Genomic DNA, 18,099 nt, shown 5'->3' with positions numbered 1-18,099 from the left:
ACATTATTTCCCCCAGAAGTAATTTTCCCTTAGCCTCAAATATGTGTGGCAATTGAACTCATCTTGTATCTGGCTTTGACTTGGCTCTTATGCTCATTGAGCCACAAAAACAACTTCAGGGAGGACATTGTAGGTTTTAGTATGGTACAACAAGGGACTTTGGTAGCAGGAGTTTTGATTCACAGGTCATACTTTGATCAAAGAAAGTTATCTGTACCAGGAGAAGAAACATGCTTGTAAGTAAACCAAGGAAGAACCTCTATACCAAACTGGATTTAAAAGCAAAGGAAGGAGAATAGGGAAAAAGATGAGGAGATGGAAGAGAAGAAGAAGAAACAAATAAAAAACAAAAAAAAAGGAAGAGAAATAGAGAAACAATGACCGCTTTCTCTTGGCAACTAAGAACAAAGAGCCCAAGGGACAATGCCCAGACAAGGGCCCTGCTGAGGCTAGAGCTGGCTGGTGCAGGCAGGGGCTCAGGGAATGGCACTGATTGCACGACCCCTTTCTCTTTTCCTTTGCTTTACAAATCTTTGCCTTATGAAATGACTTCAAAGGCAACTAGCACTTTCCTCATTTTCTTTTTTTTTTTTTTTTTGCTCAAATGTTGCTCAAATCACACATATACAAACGAACAATAAGAACAACATGCACACACACACACACACACACATACACACACACACCATTTTAGGAATTTTCTATGACTTTCCAGCCTTGTTTGATTGTTTTCCATTCTGCTCTTTACCTAGTTATTTCTCTTGCTGATTGATTTATTTGAAGATTTTAAAGGTCAAAGTTTAGTTTATTATTACCTTTAAAAATGTATGTTAAAAAATAGAACAAAGAATATCCTGAAGAACTAGCTAGATGCTGTGCAAAGCCCAGAAGTTGTTCCAATTTCTACTTACAGGATTTAAAATCTTGCTTTTGAACAGATAAAACTAGAGGGAGAAAAGGAGAAAAGAACACCATCAAAGCAAAGAAAAAGGAGGCTGAAGTGTCCAAAAGTGTCGTGTTAGCTTTTTTTTTTCAATAGATTAAAATAATCCAAATAACCTCTGAAACACAGCAACTTTATATATAGGGTGTGTTGAAAATGATATATCAGCTTATAACTGTTTTTCTTAACAAAATAGCTCTTTTTGTACTTATAATGTCAAACCAATGATATTGTTGTTAATTTGTGGGAATGTGTAGCTTGAGGAAACTTGGTACCTGAGTTACAGGTTAAAATGTAAAACTTTATGAAATAATGGCTGTATGAAATAATGGCCTGATTTAGATTAGGCTATTGTGGCAAAAAGATCCCAGCACTATAAATCACAGTTTCCAATCAAGCTGTCCAATGAATGATTTCACTTTCTGCTATGTGCCACTTCTTGAAGGGCAGAAAGAATTGGGGTTTCTCCCTGAAAATGTGGGTCCCCAGGGATCTCTCTGTCTACCACTCTCTCATACTATATTAGTGGTAGCTTCTCCTCTTTTCAGCACTAGAATCCAACACGGATTTTTTTTAAAAAGACACATGACTATATTTTGTTACAGAGAGTGTGGGAATAAAACCTGTACAACAATAGTAGTCATGTGTTGCATGTTTCATATGCTCCAAGCATGGTACCTGGTGCTGTACATTCATACTTCGTGAACCTCACAACTCAGCCCCCTTCTTCAGCAGTGCTTCCAATCTGTGGAATAGAAAGCCTTCCTGTTCAGGCTCCAGGCTCATATTTTTTCCTGTTAGCAGGGTCTTTCACATTGGTGAAGGCATTCACTCATGGTCAAGCTGACAGTGGGGTTGGTTGTGCGGGAGACAGGGACTTTAACACCCTCAGAGCCTCAGAGTGTTAGAATCCTGCAAGCAGGATTGGTGTCAGCCCTCAGAGTGTTAGACTTCTGCAAGCAGAGGCAGGAAGCAGATCTGGGTCATGTGACTGCCTCCCCAAACAATGCAATCCACCTGCAGATGGTGCTGGGCAGTTTCTGTCTTACAGTTGAGCCCTACTCTCTTATGTTTGTCTGAAGAACAAATGGAGAACATCAAAGTTTTTCTGTTTTTCCCATGCCATGATTTGACTTGTGTTTGAATGCCCTCACTCACTTTTTCGTGCTGGGCCGTGTGCCACTTGCTGGCCCCTTGTTAGTAGAACTTTAAGGTGGTGCCTGGAATGATCGTGGTTTTTTAGTTTGAAGTTCAATGGCCTGTATTTGAACCTCAGCTTGACCACTTATCAATCATGTGACTTTGTGCAGCTCACTTCTGTGAGTCTCAGGAGCCTCCTTCAAAAAATGAGGATTAAACAAGACACATAACATTATGCAAAACACTTCGTGTAAGGCCGGGCACGGTGGTTCACACCTGTCATCCCAGCACTTTGGGAGGCTGAGGCCAGTGGATCACCTGAGGTCAGGAGTTTTAGACCATCCTGGCAACACAGTGAAACCCAGTCTCTACTAAAAATACAAAAATTAGCTGGGCATGGTGGTGCGCGCCTGTAATCCCAGCTACTTGGGTGGCTGAGGCAGGAGAATCGCTTGAATCCGGGAGGCAGAGGTTGCAGTGATCCAAGATCACACCAGTGCACTCCAGCCTGGGTGACACAATGAGACTCTGTCTCAAAAACAAAACAAAACAAAAAACAAAACAACACTTAGTGTAGTGCCTGGCACTTAGTAAGCATTCAGGAAAAGTTACTCATAATTGTTATTCTGATCATTAGCCTGAGAGCCTGTATGTAGCCTGTAGTACATGGGCTACATGCTTTTGAATGCAGATTACTAGCCTTGTCAATCATGTAGGAAATATGCTGTGTAAGGAATATTTTCATTTTGTAGCCACACAGATGTGACAGTCTTGCCCTTTGTTGATCTTTTCTTTCTTATACTATTTAAGGCTCTCTTAAGGTATAAGCTATTAGGCAATTACACACACACAAATAAATAAGGCTGGGCATGGTGGCTCACATCTGTAATCCCAGCACTTTGGGAGGCTGAGGCAGGCAGGTCACTTGAGGCCAAGATTCAAGACCAGCCTGGCCAACATGGCAAAACTCCATCTGTACTACAAATGCAAAAATTAGCTGGGCATGATAGAGCGTACCTGTAATCCCAGCTACTTGGGAGGCTGAAGCACGAGAATCGCTTGAACCCAGGAGGTGGAGGTTCCAGTGAGCCAAGGTCACGCCACTGCACTCCAACCTGGACGTAAGTGAAACTCCATTTAAAGAAACAACAACCACACCAAAAAGAAACAAACAAAAAAACTCCAAATAAATTAGTAAAATAAATGTAAATATACAATAAAATATTCTATATTTATAGTAAATATATAAAACTGCTATCATACGTTAGAATATGATAGTTTATGAAGCACATCCATTGTGTTTTGATCTCATCAAACATACTACGGAAATTATAGGTTGAATAGTATCTTTCTTTGGGCACAAAAGTGGTAAACAATGTGGCACTGTGGCCTAGAAAATGTTACCCCAAAGTACTTTGAACTGCAGGGGATTGGGAGGGCCTCAGAAGTAAGAAGGGCACTGTGACCTTACTCTGCCTTTCTGTGTGAAGCATGGTCATAAAAGAATTCTCCAACCTACCTTGTCTGAAAGTAGGACATAAGGCCCTCATCCCAGGGTGACCTACCCCATACTCAGGGAGAAGGTATGCTACATAGAGGCCAAGAGTAATCTGAGCAAACAGGCCTTGCTGGGTTCCCTTCTCAGTTGATTACCAGTAGGTCAGACCTTTCTAATCATGTTTCTCCATAACTATCTACTTCTTTCATCAGACTTAGCATACAAGTACAAATTTTCCTGAGTCTTCAGGTCTTCATTTCTGAAGGCTCCTGTGTCAAGTGAAACTTTGCTAAATAAATTTGTTGTGCTTTTTTCTTGCTAACTTGTCTTCTGTCATAGGACTGTTGGCCATGACTCTTGTGATGGGTGAGGAAAAGGTGTTACCCTTTCTTCTTTACAGTGGTAAAGTGAGTAATTTGCATTCAGAAGCACGCCATATACCATGCTATATATGTGTGTGTGTATGTATATGTATATACATATTTGGTCATGTTAAATCAAGAAACTTAAAGTAATTTAGTCTAAACTTTCTTAGACAAAAATAAGTTGACTATTCTTTTTTGGTGTCATGCACATTGCAGAAAATCTAGTTTACTAGTTAATGTGGTTAATACAATTATTTCTGAGATTCTCCCGTGTTTAGATGAGTGGCTTCCTCCTGAAAATTTGCCATTTTTTCATCTGAGTGCTTTGATTCAGTGAATTGTGAGAACTTGGTCTCTTGATAAAGCAATTTAAACATGGATTTGTTATACGGAAGGAAGAACTTTCTCTAAATTCTCTTCCTGAGGAAGTTGATCCTTTGAACATGGTATTATTTTTCTCTCAAAGGATTATTTCCTGAATAAGGAAATTTAGTTTTTCATAAAGAACCTCCAAATTTGTTGAAAACTGTTTTTTTTTTTTTTTTTTAAATTATACTTTAAGTTCTGGGATACATGTGCAGAACATATAGGTTTGTTGCATAGGTATATATGTGCCATGGTTGTTGGCTGCATCCATCAACCTGTCATCTACATTAGGTAATTCTCCTAATGCTATCCCTCCTCTTGCCCCCCACCCTGACAGGCTCTGGTGTGTGATGTTCCCCTCCCTGTGCCCATATGTTCTTATTGTTCAACTCCCACTTATGAGTGAGCACATACAGTGTTTCGTTTTCTGTTTCTGTTAGTTTGCTGAGAATGATGGTTTTCAGCTTCATCCATGTCCCTGCAAAGGAAACGGACTCATCCTTTTTTATGGCTGCATAGTATTCCATCATGTATATATGCTGTATTTTCTTTATCCAGTGTATCATTGCTGGGCATTTGGGTTGGTTCCAAGTCTTTGCTATTGTGAATAGTGCTACCTTAAACATACGTGTGCATGTGTCTTTATAGTAGCATGATTTATAATCCTTTGGGTATATACCCAGTAATGGGATTGCTAGGTCAAGTAGTATTTCTAGTTCTAGATCTAGATCCTTGAGGAATCACCACACTGTCTTCCACAATGTTTGAACTAATTTACACTCCCACCAATGGTGTAAAAGCATTCCTATTTCTCCACATCCTCTCCAGCATCTGTTGCTTCCTGACTTTTTAATGATTGCCATTCTAACTGGCATGAGATGGTATCTCATCGTGGTTTTGATTTGCATTTCTGTAATGACTGGTGATGATGAACTTTTCTTCATGTTTGTTGGCCGCATAAATGTCTTCTTTTGGAAAGTGTCTGTTCATATCCTTTGCCTGCTTTTTGATGGAGTTGTTTGGTTTTTTTTCTTGAAATTTGTTTAAGTTCCTTGTAGCCCTTTGTCAGAGGGATGGCTTGCAAAAATTTTCTCCCATTCTGTAGGTTGCCTGTTCCCTCTGATGATCGTTTCTTTTGCTGTGCAGAAGTTCTTTAGTTTGATTAAATCTCATTTGTCAATTTTGGCTTTTGTTGCCATTGCTTTTGGTGTTTTAGTCATAAAGTCCTTGCCCATGCCTATGTCCTGAATGGTATTGCCTAGGTTTTCTTCTAAGATTTTTATGGTTTTAGGTCTTACGTTTAAATCTCTAATTCATCTTGAGTTAATTTTTGTATAAGGTGTAAGGAAGGTGTTTGGTGTTTTAGTCATAAAGTCCTTGCCCATGCCTATGTCCTGAATGGTATTGCCTAGGTTTTCTTCTAAGATTTTTATGGTTTTAGGTCTTATGTTTAAATCTCTAATTCATCTTGAGTTAATTTTTGTATAAGGTGTAAGGAAGGGGTCCAATTTCAGTTTTCTGCGTATGACTAGTCAGTTTTCCCAACACCATTTATTAAATAGGGAATCCTTTCCCCATTGCTTGTTTTTGTCAGGTTTGTCAAAGATCAGATGGTTGTAGATGTGTGGTGTTATTTCTGAGACCTCTGTTCTGTTCCATTGGTCTATATATTTGTTTTGGTACCAGGACCAAGCCGTTTGGTTACTGTAGCCTTGTGGTATAGTTTGAAGCCAGGTAGTGTGATGCTTCCAGCTTTATTCTTTTTGCTTAGGATTGTCTTGGCTATATGGGCTCTTTTTTGGTTCCACATGAAATTCAAGGTAGTCTTTTCTAATTCTGTGAAGAAATTAGCTTGATGGGACTAGCACTGAATCTATAAATTACTTCGGGCAGTATGGCCATTTTCACGATGTTGATTCTTCCTGTCCATGAGCATGGAATGTTTTTCCATTTGTTTGTGCCCTCTCTTACTTCCTTGAGCAGTGGTTTGTAGTTCTCCTTGAAGACATCCTTCACATCACTTATAAGTCGTATTCCTAGGTATTTTATTCTCTTTGTAGCAATTGTGAATGTGAGTTCACTCATGATTTGGCTCTCTGTCTATTATCAGTGTATAGGAATGCTTGTGATTTCTGCATGTCGATTTTGTATCGTGAGACTTTGCTGAAGTTGCTTATCCACTTAAGGAGTTTTGGGACTGAGACAATGGGGTTTTCTAAATATAAATCATGTCATTTGCAGAGACAATTTGACTTCCTCTCTTCCTATTTGAATACGCTTTATTTCTTTCTCTTGCCTGATTGCCTGACCAGAACTTCCAATACTATGTTGAATAGGAGTGGTGAGAGAGGACAACCTTGTGCCGCTTTTCAAAAGGAATGGTTCCAGCTTTTGCCCATTCAGTATGATATTGGCTGTGGGTTTGTCATAAATAGCTCTTATTATTTTGAGATACATTCCATAAATACCTACTTTATTGAGTGTTTTTACCATGAAGAGGTGTTGGATTTTATCAAAGGCCTTTTCTGCATCTATTGAGATAATCATGTAGTTCTTGTCATTGGTTCTGTTTATGTGATTGATTACATTTATTGATATGCATATGTTGAACCATCCTTGCATTCCAGGGATGAAGCCGACTTGATTGTTATGGATTAGTGTGCTGCTGGTTTCGGTTTGCCATTATTTCATTGAGGATTTTCACATTGATGTTCATCAGGGATATTGGCCTGAAATTTTCTTTTTTTGTTGTGTCTCTGCCAGGCTTTGGTATCAGGATGATGCTGGCCTCATAAAATGAGTTAGGGAGGATTTCTCCTTTTTCTACTGTTTGGAATAGTTTTAGAAGGAATGGTACCAGCTCCTCTTTGTACCTCTGGTAGAATTTGGCTATGAATCCATCTGGTCCTGGGCTTTTTTTTGGTTGGTAGGCTATTAATTATTGCCTCAATTTTAGAACTTGTTATTGGTCTATTCAGGGATTCAACTTCTTCTTGGTTTAGTCTTGGGACAGTGTATGTGTCCAGCAATTTATCCATTTCTTCTAAATTGTCTAGTTTATTTGTGTAGAGGAGTTTATAGTATTCTCTGATGGTAGTTTGTGTTTCTGTGGGATCAGTGGTGATATCCCCTTTATCATTTTTTATGGTGCCTGTTTGATTCTTCTCTCTTTTCTTCTTTATTAGTCTGGCTAGTGGTCTATCTATTTTGTTAATCTTTTCCAAAAACCAGCTCCTGGATTAATTGGCTTTTTGAAGGTTTTTTTAATGTCTCTATCTCCTTCAGTTCTGCTCTGATCTTTATTTTTTGTCTTCTGCTAGCTTTTGATTTTATTTGCTCTTGCTTCTCTAGTTCTTTTAATTGTGATATTAGGGTATCAGTTTTAGATCTTTCTTGCTTTCTCCTATGGGCATTTTAGTGCTATAAATTTTCCTCTGAACACTGCTTTAGCTGTGTGCCAGAGATTCTGGTACATTGTGTCTTTGTTCTCTATGGTTTCAAAGAACTTATTATTTCTGCCTTAATTTCATTATTTACCCAGTAGTCATTCAGGAGCAAGTTGTTCAGTCTCCATGTAGTTGTGTGGTTTTTAGTGTGTTTCTTCTTCTTCTTCTTTTTTTTTTTGGTCACTCTGTCGCCCAGGCTGGAGTGCAATGGCGTGATCTTGGCTCACTGTAAGCTCTGCCTCCCTGGTTCACAACATTCTCCTGCCTCAGCCTCCCGAGTAACTGGGACTACAGGCGCCCACTACCACGCCCGGCTAATTTTTTGTATTTTTAGTAGAGACGGGGTTTCACCATGTTAGCCAGGATGTTCTCGATCTCCTGACCTCCTTGATCCACCTGCCTTGGCCTCCCAAAGTGCTGGGATTATAGGCCTGAGCTACCGCGCCCGGCCTTGAGTGTGTTTCTTAATCCTGAGTTCTAATTTGATTGCCCTGTGGTCTGAGAGACTGTTTGTTATGATTTCCGTTCTTTTGCATTTGCTGAAGAGTGTTTTACTTCCAATTATGTGGTCAATTTTAGAATAAGTGTGATGTGGTATTGAGAAGAATGTATATTTTGTTGATTTGGGGTGCAGAGTTCTGTAGATTTCTATTAGGTCTGCTTGGTCCAGAGCTGAGTTCAAGTCCTGAATATCCTTGTTAATTTTCTGTCTCATTGATCTGTCTAATATTGACAGTGGGGTGTTAAAGTCTCCCACTATTATTGTGTGGGAGTCTAAGTCTCTTCGTAATTCTCTAAGAACTTGCTTTATGAATCTGGGTGCTTCTGTATTGGGTGCATACATATTTAGGATAGTTCTTCTTGTTGCGTTGATCCCTTTACTGTTATGTAGTGCCCTTCTTTGTCTTTTTTTTTTTTAATCTCTGTTGGTTTAAAGTCTGTTTTATCAGAGTCTAGGATTGCAACCCCTCCTTTTTTTTCTCTTTCCATTTGCTTGGTAAATCTTCCTCCATCCCTTTATTTTGAGCCTATGTGTGTCTATGCATGTGAGATGGGTCTTCTGAATACAGCACATGATGGGTCTTGACTCTTTATCCAATTTGCCAGTCTGTGTCTTTTAATTGGTGCATTTAGCTGGTTTACATTTAAGGTTAATATTGTTATGTGTGAATTTGATCCTGTCATTATGATGCTAGCTGGTTATTTTGCCCATTAGCTGATGGAGTTTCTTCATAGTGTCAATGGTCTTTACATTGTGGTATGTTTTTGCAGTGGCTGGTACCGGGTTTTCCTTTGTATATTTAGTGCTTCCTTCAGGAGCTCTTGTAAGGCAGGCCTGGTGGTGACAAAATCCCTCAGCATTTGCTTGTCTGTATAGGATTTTATTTCTCCTTCACTTATGAAACTTAGTTTGGCTGGATATGAAATTGTGGGTTGAAAATTCTTTTCTTTAAGATTTTTGAATGTTACCCCCATTCTCTTCTGGCTTGTAGGGTTTCTGCAGAGAGATCTGCTGTTAGTCTGGTGGGCTTCCCTTTGTGGGTAACCCAACCTTTCTCTCTGGCTGCCCTTAACATTTTTTCCTTCATTTCAACCTTGGAGAATCTGATGATTATGTGTCTTGGGGTTGCTCTTCTCGAGGAGTATCTTTGTGGTATTCTCTGTATTTCCTGAATTTGAATGTTGGCCTGTCTTGCTAGGTTGGGGAAGTTCTCCTGGATAACATCCTGAAGTGTGTTTTCCAACTTGGTTCCATTCTCCCCGTCACTTTCAGGTATACCAATCAAATGTAGGTTTGGTCTCTTCACATAGTCCCATATTTCTTGGAGGCTTTTTTCATTCCTTTTCATTCTTTTTTTCTCTAATCTTGTCTTCATGCTTTATTTCATTAAGTTGATCTTCAATCTCTGATATCCTTTCTTCTGCTTAATTCATTCAGCTATTGATACTTGTGTATGCTGCATGAAGTTCTTGTACCATGTTTTTCAGTTCCATCAGGTCAGTTATGTTCTTCTCTAACCTGGTTTTTCTAGTTAGCAGTTTCTGTAACCTTTTATCAAGGTTCTTAGCTTCCTTGCATTGAGTTAGAAGATGCTCCTTTAGCTCGGAAGAATTCGTTATTACCCTCCTTCTGAAGCCTACTTGAGTCAATTCATCAATCTCATTATCTGTCCAGTTTTGTTCCCTTGCTAGTGAGGAGTTGTGATCCTTTGGAGGAAAAGAAGCATTCTGCTTTTTGGAATTTTCAGACCTTTTGCACTGTTTTTCCCTCATCTTTGGGGATTTGTGTACCTTTGGTCTTTGATGTTGGTGACCTTCGGATGGGGTTTTTGTGTGGTTGTCCTTTTTGTTGATGTTGATGCTATTGCTTTCTGTGTGTTGGTTTTCCTTCTAACAGTCAGGTCACTCTTCTGCAGGTCTGCTGGAGTTTGCTGGAGGTCCACTGCAGACCCTGTTTGCTTTGGTATCCCCAGCGGAGGCTGCAGAATAGCAAAGATTGCTACCTGTTCCTTCCTCTGGAAGCTTTGTCCCAGAGGGGAATGCGCCAGATGCTAGCTGGAGCTCTCCTGTATGTGGTGTCTGTCGACCCCTGCTGGGAGGTGTCTCCCAGTCAGGAGGCATGGGGGTCAGGGACCTACTTGAGGAAGCAGTCTGTCCCTTAGCAGAGCTTGAGTGCTGTGTTGGGAGATCTGCTATTCTCTTCAGAGCCGGCAGGCAGGAACGTTTAAGTCTGTTGAAGCTGCACCCACAGCTGCCCCTTCCCCAACGTGCTCTTTCCCAGGGAGATGGGAGTTTTATCCATAAGCCCCCGACTGGGCCTTTCTTTCACAGATGCCCTGCCCAGAGAGGAGGAATGTAGAGAGGCAGTCTGGCTACAGGGGCTTTCCCAAGCTGTGGTGGGCTCTGCCCTGTTCGAACTTCATGGTGGCTTTGTTTACACTGTGAGGGGAAAACTGCCTACTTATGCCTCAGTAATGGCAGATGCCCCTCCCCCCACCAAACTCAAGCATCCCAGGTTGACTTCAGACTGCTGTGCTGGCAGTGAGAATTTCGAGCCAATGGATTTTAGCTTGTTGTGCTCCGTGTGGGTGGGATCTGCTGAGCAAGACCACTCGGCTCCCTGGCTTTAGCCCCTTTACAGGTGAATGAATGGTTCTGTCTCACTGGCCTTCCAGGCACCACTGGGATATGAAAAAAATCTCCTGCAGCTAGCTCAGTGTCTGCCCAAATGGCCGCCTGGCTTTGTGCTTGAAATCCCGGGTCCTGGTGGTGTAGGCACCCAAGGAATTCTCCTGGTCTGCGGGTTGTGAAGACAGTGGGAAAAGTGTAGTATCTGGGCTGGATAGCTCCATCCCTCACAGCACAGTCCCTCACAGCTTCCTTTGGCTAGGGGAGGAAGTTCCCCGACCCCTTGCACCTACTGAGTGACAAAACACCCCACCCTGCTTTGGCTCCCTCTGTGGGATGCACCCACTGTCTAACCAGTCCCAGTGAGATGAGCAGGACACCTCAGGGGGAAACATAAAAATCACCCCCCTTCTGCAGTGGTCTCACTGGGAGCTGCAGACTGGAGCTGTTCCTATTCAGTCATCTTGCCCGGGAAAATCTGAAAACTGTTTTTAATAATCTGTTTCATTTCCTGTGTCAAATATCAGTGTAGAAACATATTTTTTGAGTATCATAGTTAATCCATGGGCCATGAAATGCAATACATCAAGTGCTGAGTCAGCAAGAGGTGCACCTTTGTTTTCTCACTCACTGGCAGATAGTGTTTTTACTTGTTTGAATAAACTTTTGAAAAGTAACAAATAATACAAAAATTTTAAAATTAAAAAATTATTTTTGAGATAGAGTCTCACTCTGTTACCCAGGCTGGAGTGCAGTGGCACCATCTCAGCTCACTGCAACCTCTGCCTCTCAGGTTCAAGCAATTCTCCTGTCTCAGCTTCCTGGGTAGCTGGGACCACAGGTATGCACCACCATGCTGGGTCAGTTTTTGTATTTGTAGTAGAGACAGGGTTTCACCATGTTGGCTAGGCTGGTCTTGAACTCCCAGCCTCAAATGATCCACCTGCCTCAGCCTCCCAAAGTGTTGGGATTATAGACATGAGCCATCATGCCAGGCCAAAAGTTTGTTAATGACATTCTATATGACCCTGCACGTTACATTACAATCTGGAATTTTTCTTGAGCATGTCTATTATTTTTGTTTAAACCCTCAAACAGACCTCCTTACAGCAATTACAAGCTGGTTAGCATTTTTCTTTGGACACAAAAGTGGAAGCTGTTGTTCTGTGGGCCCAAATGAAGAAAAGGGGCTGAGGCTTGGACAGGAAAGTGCAAGTTGTACCTAGACAATGCCTTATGATGTATCTTGCTTCAAGATGAAACTTAGAAAGCCTTAGAAATGTGAGCTTCTTGGTCCTCATGGCTTCTTATTATTCTAGCAACTTTTTATTTTGAAAAATGTTGAACCTATAAAAAATGAAATAGTTATAGAATCCTGATATGCTTTACTAGATTCAATGACTGTTTTAGCATTTTGCCACTTTGTGCTCCCCCTACCCCCACCAGGCACACACACACACACCCACGTCCCACACTCTGGATTTATGCGGATTTCCCTGCATGATAAGATTCAGGCTAAACATTTTCGGCAAGACTGCAACACAGCAGAGATTGAAAAGGAATGTGGACAATTGCCCTCTCCTGTGTAAGTGAAGAACTTGGGCAGAGTCCTTCCTCAGATCAGGGGACAGGGTGACAGTTGCACATTTGGGGAGGGACATAGAGTGACTTAAGGAGCTAGTGGGTGTGCAGGGCGATATAGAGAGATGGTGACTTCTGCCGAGTTGCACATTTAAATATTTAAATATTCTCGAGGCTAATACACTTATGTATCATTGGTTTGCAAAACTCTCCCCCACTGTCTACATTTCCACGGCAAAATCTATGATGATGTTCCTTTCATATCTGCTCACAATTCCTTCCAAAAATTTGTGGACCTTCTGAAAGTTTGTTTTTCACTTCAATGATATTTTTGATCATCATTTATATCAGGTTTGACTTAAATAAAAAGGTTTGTGGTTTAGGGTAAGGACAGGGAGGGAATCACTGTATGATTTGCCCCATATCTTGTACTTATTAAAGTCAGCTCCAAACCTGTTTTTATTTTTCATTTGAAAACCATGATTCTCTGTGGTGAAAGGGGCAGAGGAATACTTAGGAGGGAAAATGTTGAGAAGGATTTCCCAAATTGGCATCCGAAGAAACCATGATGGAAATCCTGCAAGAGGAAATGAAGCAACCAGAAGGATGAGGTCAAATGCTCGAAGTCCTGGAGTCTCCAGGAAACGCTGTAAACAATAGATTGTTTGCCTTAAAATATGACTAAAAAAAGTAAGTGACCAAAAAAATGGTAAACTTCAGAACACTTCATAGATTTATCTTATAGTTATTAATTTTTTAAGTAAATATTTTTAAATAAATAAATGTTTATTTATTTATTTCTCTGTGTCCTGGGGCACATTACCTCTGTGGCAAAGATGTCAGAAAACTGATTTTAAAAAATACTGGCCAAGACTTGTAAACAACAAGGGCAAACAGCTATCCAGAAGTCCTGGGAGAATGGGGGTTCTGGGGCCCACCCAGGCTCAAACTGGAGTCCCCAAGCCAGATCATGGGAAACAGTGGTAGCTATCGGACTTTTTCCCTCTAGGTGGTTCTCCAGGCCTTAGAATCTCCTCTCTGACAGGTAGTGGAGGCTGCAGAACAGGACAGCAACACAATAGTGAACTCCAGGCAAAGACTGAGTTTCCTAACTTTCTGCTCTTGTCAGTGGCTTCTTGAAGGTCAGGGCTGAGTTCACAGAAAAAGTGGCACAATGGCTGTAAATTAATTATTGCTATAATTTCCATTCCTATTTTTCTTTACTTTCCATTGGCAGGTGGCTCATGCTTAAGTGCTCAAAAAGTTCAGCCCCAAGATGCCTGGGCAGCGGTTGGCATGTGAAATGAGCTATGCCCCTCGGAATACCGTCCTTATCAGTAGCTGTGCTAAGGAAACATCTGCCCCCACAAAAAGTCAAGGGCAAAGGTCATCTGGCATTCCAAGGGAACTCTCCGCAGCAGGGAGCCTTCTAATTGGCTGGTATTGATCGGTAAATTGTGTCCCTGCTGTGATTAATTCCAGCCCCCCCACAAACTCCCACAGCATGAGCGTGATAGGTCAAGGTTTGGGGCCTCTAAGCATCCTTTACAAATGGACCTCAGGTCCTTAAAGGTACCAGTGAAGGATTGCAGCTTGTTAAGTCTTCCTGGCTGCTGGTGCTAACCCAGGAAGCCGGTTTCATTCAGTTTCCTTGCTATCACTAATAGCAGCTTAATGGGATGCTAATGTGAGGAACAGACGTTATCTGATGGCTTGTGCGATTTATGATGGATTTATTGCCACTCTGTGTTCCCTTGGTGTTCAGTGCATCTTTTCCCCATCCATCCCTGTTATTGGCCTTAGCAAATGGTTTCATAATTAATTAATTTTTTTTTCCTGAAGGGGGTTAAATTATTTTTGCCCTGCTGCTTTTCCTCCATATTTAATTCCCAATGGGCAACTCTTCTCTATGTGCCTACCAAAGAGGGAATATACTAACTCACAGCTGTTCTCTCCATGGCCTCCTCTGTGCCCCACCTTTCCTGCCAGCTAATGCCTACTCATCTTTCTAGAATAGTGGTTCTCAGGCTTCACTCTTCACTGGAGTTACCTGGGCGAGCTTTTAAAATACTTAGACCTGGGCCACATTCCCAGAGACTCTGATTTAATTATTCTGGGGTGCTGCCTGAGTATTGGGTGTTAGAAAAGCTAATTCTAATGTGCATAGTTGAGGAGCACTGAAGTAAGATTCTAGACCATGCTGAATGCTACCTAGCCCATGATGCTTGCTTTTCCCATGTCTCCCAGTGGGCACAATCTCCCGTTCCTTGTAATCCAAATAACACTGTATGCATCCTTGGAATCCACATAATACTTCACACATTTCCATTGGCAGCCACCTTACAGTTCACCTATTTGTGAACTTGTCTCATTACTATTATCAGACTGTGAGCTACTTTGGACAGGGACAGTGCCCGAGCCATCTTGGTGCCATTGCAGTGCCTTGCGCATAACAGGAATTCAGTAAGTATTTATTGACTTGAGTTTTCTACCAGTGACAACACTTCTTGGGAAGTGTGCTACCAGCCCCCAGTCCTGAATCCATATCAGGCAACAGGAATGGATTCTATTTTCGGGCCCCAAAGACAGATTTTTCCTGCCAGTGTGTCCCTGCTACCTTCTACCATCCCCTCTCACCAGGGTGACCACATGTCCTGGTTTGCTGGGGACAGTCACTGCTTATGCCTTTTGTCCACTGTTATTGTGAATAGCACCTCCTTTCACTCTCAAAGGTGTCCCAGTTTGGATGACAAATTATAGGGTTCCTCTACTCACCCTCCTCCTCCAGGTCTCTTTCCTCAAGTCAGCCTAAAAAAGGAAGACTGCTTCGGAACCCATATCTTCTTTATGAACTAAGCTTAAATATGCTTAGAAAGTCCTGTACTAATACTACATAATTTTTTAATTCCATGTATAAAAAAATTATGAAAACTAGTAGAACTAATCTATATTGTTAGAAGTCAGGAAAGGAGTTTTCTTTAGATGAAGAATGCCTGCAATGGGGCACATGGGGCTGGTTCTGGGATGCTGTAGGGATTCTGTTTCTTCATCTGAGTATTGGTTTCACAGGTATATTCATTTTATGAAACTTCATCACACATAACATTTATGCACTTTTCTATATGTATGTTATATTTTTATAGATTTTTTTAAAGAGGGCTAAATTATTATCAGTAGAGAACTGCAAAAGTCAATGTTTATTCTTATTAATGAATGTAACTGTTCTGATTGGCAAATTCTTGTCAGCACCAGCAAAGTTCTACAACACACAAAACACCCAGGAAATCTAGTGTTCGTCTTCTTGGAGACATATATTATTATCGTTTTATTAAGAATGTTATTTTTTATTAGGAAAATATATGTCATCAGTTAAAAATATAGTACAGTCTTGTTTATTATATAATGCTTCCAACAATTCTGTGAACTAGGTGAGTGTTTTCTCATATTACAGATGAGAAAGCTGCCGCAGAGGTGTTGGAAATGGGCTGAGTTTATATGGGCTGAACTTATCCAGAGTAGGTTGTAGAATTGCCAGGGTGTTCGGCTGTCTCAATGACAGAATCAGATTAAATGTATGGCTCACCTTATTGATTGGGCAGAAATCAACTCAGAGAGCTTAAAACAAAACAAAATTAAACTACAACTAGAAAATAAACAGTCAATTTTGTGACTTTAAATAGAAAAGACCAGAATGTCAATAGCTGAATTGAGATTAGGACCAACAGTTTCTGAGTTTCCAGAAAGCATGATCAACGTCTAGGCACCATGAGAGACTCAGTCCCAAATTGATAGAATTTGCCGAGGGTTTGACATGAACCCTGCCTTGTTTGAGCCCAGTTCTCCAAGCCCAGAGCAGAGGTTCTCCAGGACGGAATCCTCTTAGAGACTCCTCAGTGACTGTCCCCATCTCCTTTCCATTCTATCCCTCTCTGTATGACTAGAGAGAATTGTTTTCCCTTTTAGGCATAGCTAACATGGGCAAATGAAACAAATTAGTTTTCATTATTACAGATAATAAATAAATCTTGTGGTGAAATAAATAATATAATATATAATAATGGACTGAAAAAACACAGCTCAAAACAGACAAAGCTGGGTAAAAACAGAAACCATCAAAAGTAGAGAAAGTCAGAGAACTATCCAGTCAAGCAATAAAGCAACAACATCTGAGAGGCCTCATGTACTGTCCTGAAGTGACTTTTAGCTACTCACGCTGTGTTAACTGTTGATGAAATGTCATTGAGCTTAAAATAAAATAAGTTTGTAGTCCTAGATAACACTCTGCAAGAGCAAATAATATTAGGCCACTATACACCGATATATGAAGAAATAACTCATAGCAATGTACCAATATGTCAAGATTTTTCACAGGAGGGAGTATGAAAACTAGCTGGATGGTGTCAGGCTCGTTTAAAAGCTCATTTGCTCCCCTTAGTCACTGTCCTTTAACCTTTACATGGCATCTCTCCTGGTCTCTTGTCGATGTGCTTGTCAAAGCACCAGCCTAATAGTGCTGGTCCATCAGCAGAGATGTGTTAAATGTAAAGATGGCAAAGTTCCCCACAGAAAGCTACATGCAGACTCTGGAGCCAGCTGAAGTCATGGGGCATCGGGTGACAATGAGACTATGTCATCAAATGACATGTATCCCTGAGGTGCCCAATGAATTTTACACAGAGTTTTTTTTCCCCCCTATTGTATTATTCTGACATCTTGCTAAAAACAAAAAAGAGAAAAGAAAGAGGACAGACATTTCTATTCCACAGAAAGGAAAGCTTGGACTCAAAGAAGTTGCCCGAATTGCTCTAGATGACTTTATTTGGGATTTCCTGGTTTCCATAAACAGCCACCCATCTGCCTACCCTCCCTCTCCCACTCACTTCTGACCACAACTGCACCCTGCTCTGTGTTAGGGGGAGTGGATTTGATGTCTCGGAGGCGAGGGGTGTGCCTGAGGTGAGTGGGCATGTCCATACCTCCCTGCTTTGTGAAATGATCGCAGCAGAGATCACCCACATACTCCCAGCCTGGTTCAGTGCAACATATGTCTGGTTCATTAGATGCAGCCTGTTCAGGCCTCTTCTCTTCTACCTGCTGAGACTTCACATCCTCAGAATCCAGTTAACACCTCTGAGTCACAGGAGGCTGCCCTATCAGAAGACTACACACTTCCCACCTTCCCAGCTCAGGAGTCACAAGACCTGAGTTCAGATTTCAGCTCTGCCACTTACTGAGGCGAATACTTGTATCCATCTTAATGTCAGGTGGTCATGTCGAGTAACCTCTGATTTCTTATCTAAAAGTATTTCTTTTGGATAATTGAATGGAAAAACTACCTTAAATTGCTTAGTACAGGAGTCATCAATGTATAGTCTGCCTGCTGCCTGTTTATGGAAATAAAGTTTTATTGGAACACAGCTGTGCCCATTCATCTAAGGCTAGCATGTATGTTTATTGTTTACAGCTGCCTTTTTGCTACAATATCAGAGATGAGTAGTTGTCCCACATAGTGGGTCTGTACCATGTATGAGTTGCTTACTCCTTTTCTTCTTTCTGTTTGTCCTCACTCTTTTTTTTTTTTTTTTTTTTTTTTTTTTTTGAGACGGAGTCTCGCTCTGTCGCCCAGGCTGG

This window comes from Macaca nemestrina, chromosome 11 (assembly GCF_043159975.1).
Source record: "Macaca nemestrina isolate mMacNem1 chromosome 11, mMacNem.hap1, whole genome shotgun sequence".
Classification (NCBI taxonomy): Eukaryota; Metazoa; Chordata; class Mammalia; order Primates; family Cercopithecidae; genus Macaca; species Macaca nemestrina.
The sequence above is the reverse complement of the archived record's forward strand: the minus strand, read 5'-3'. Positions refer to the sequence as shown.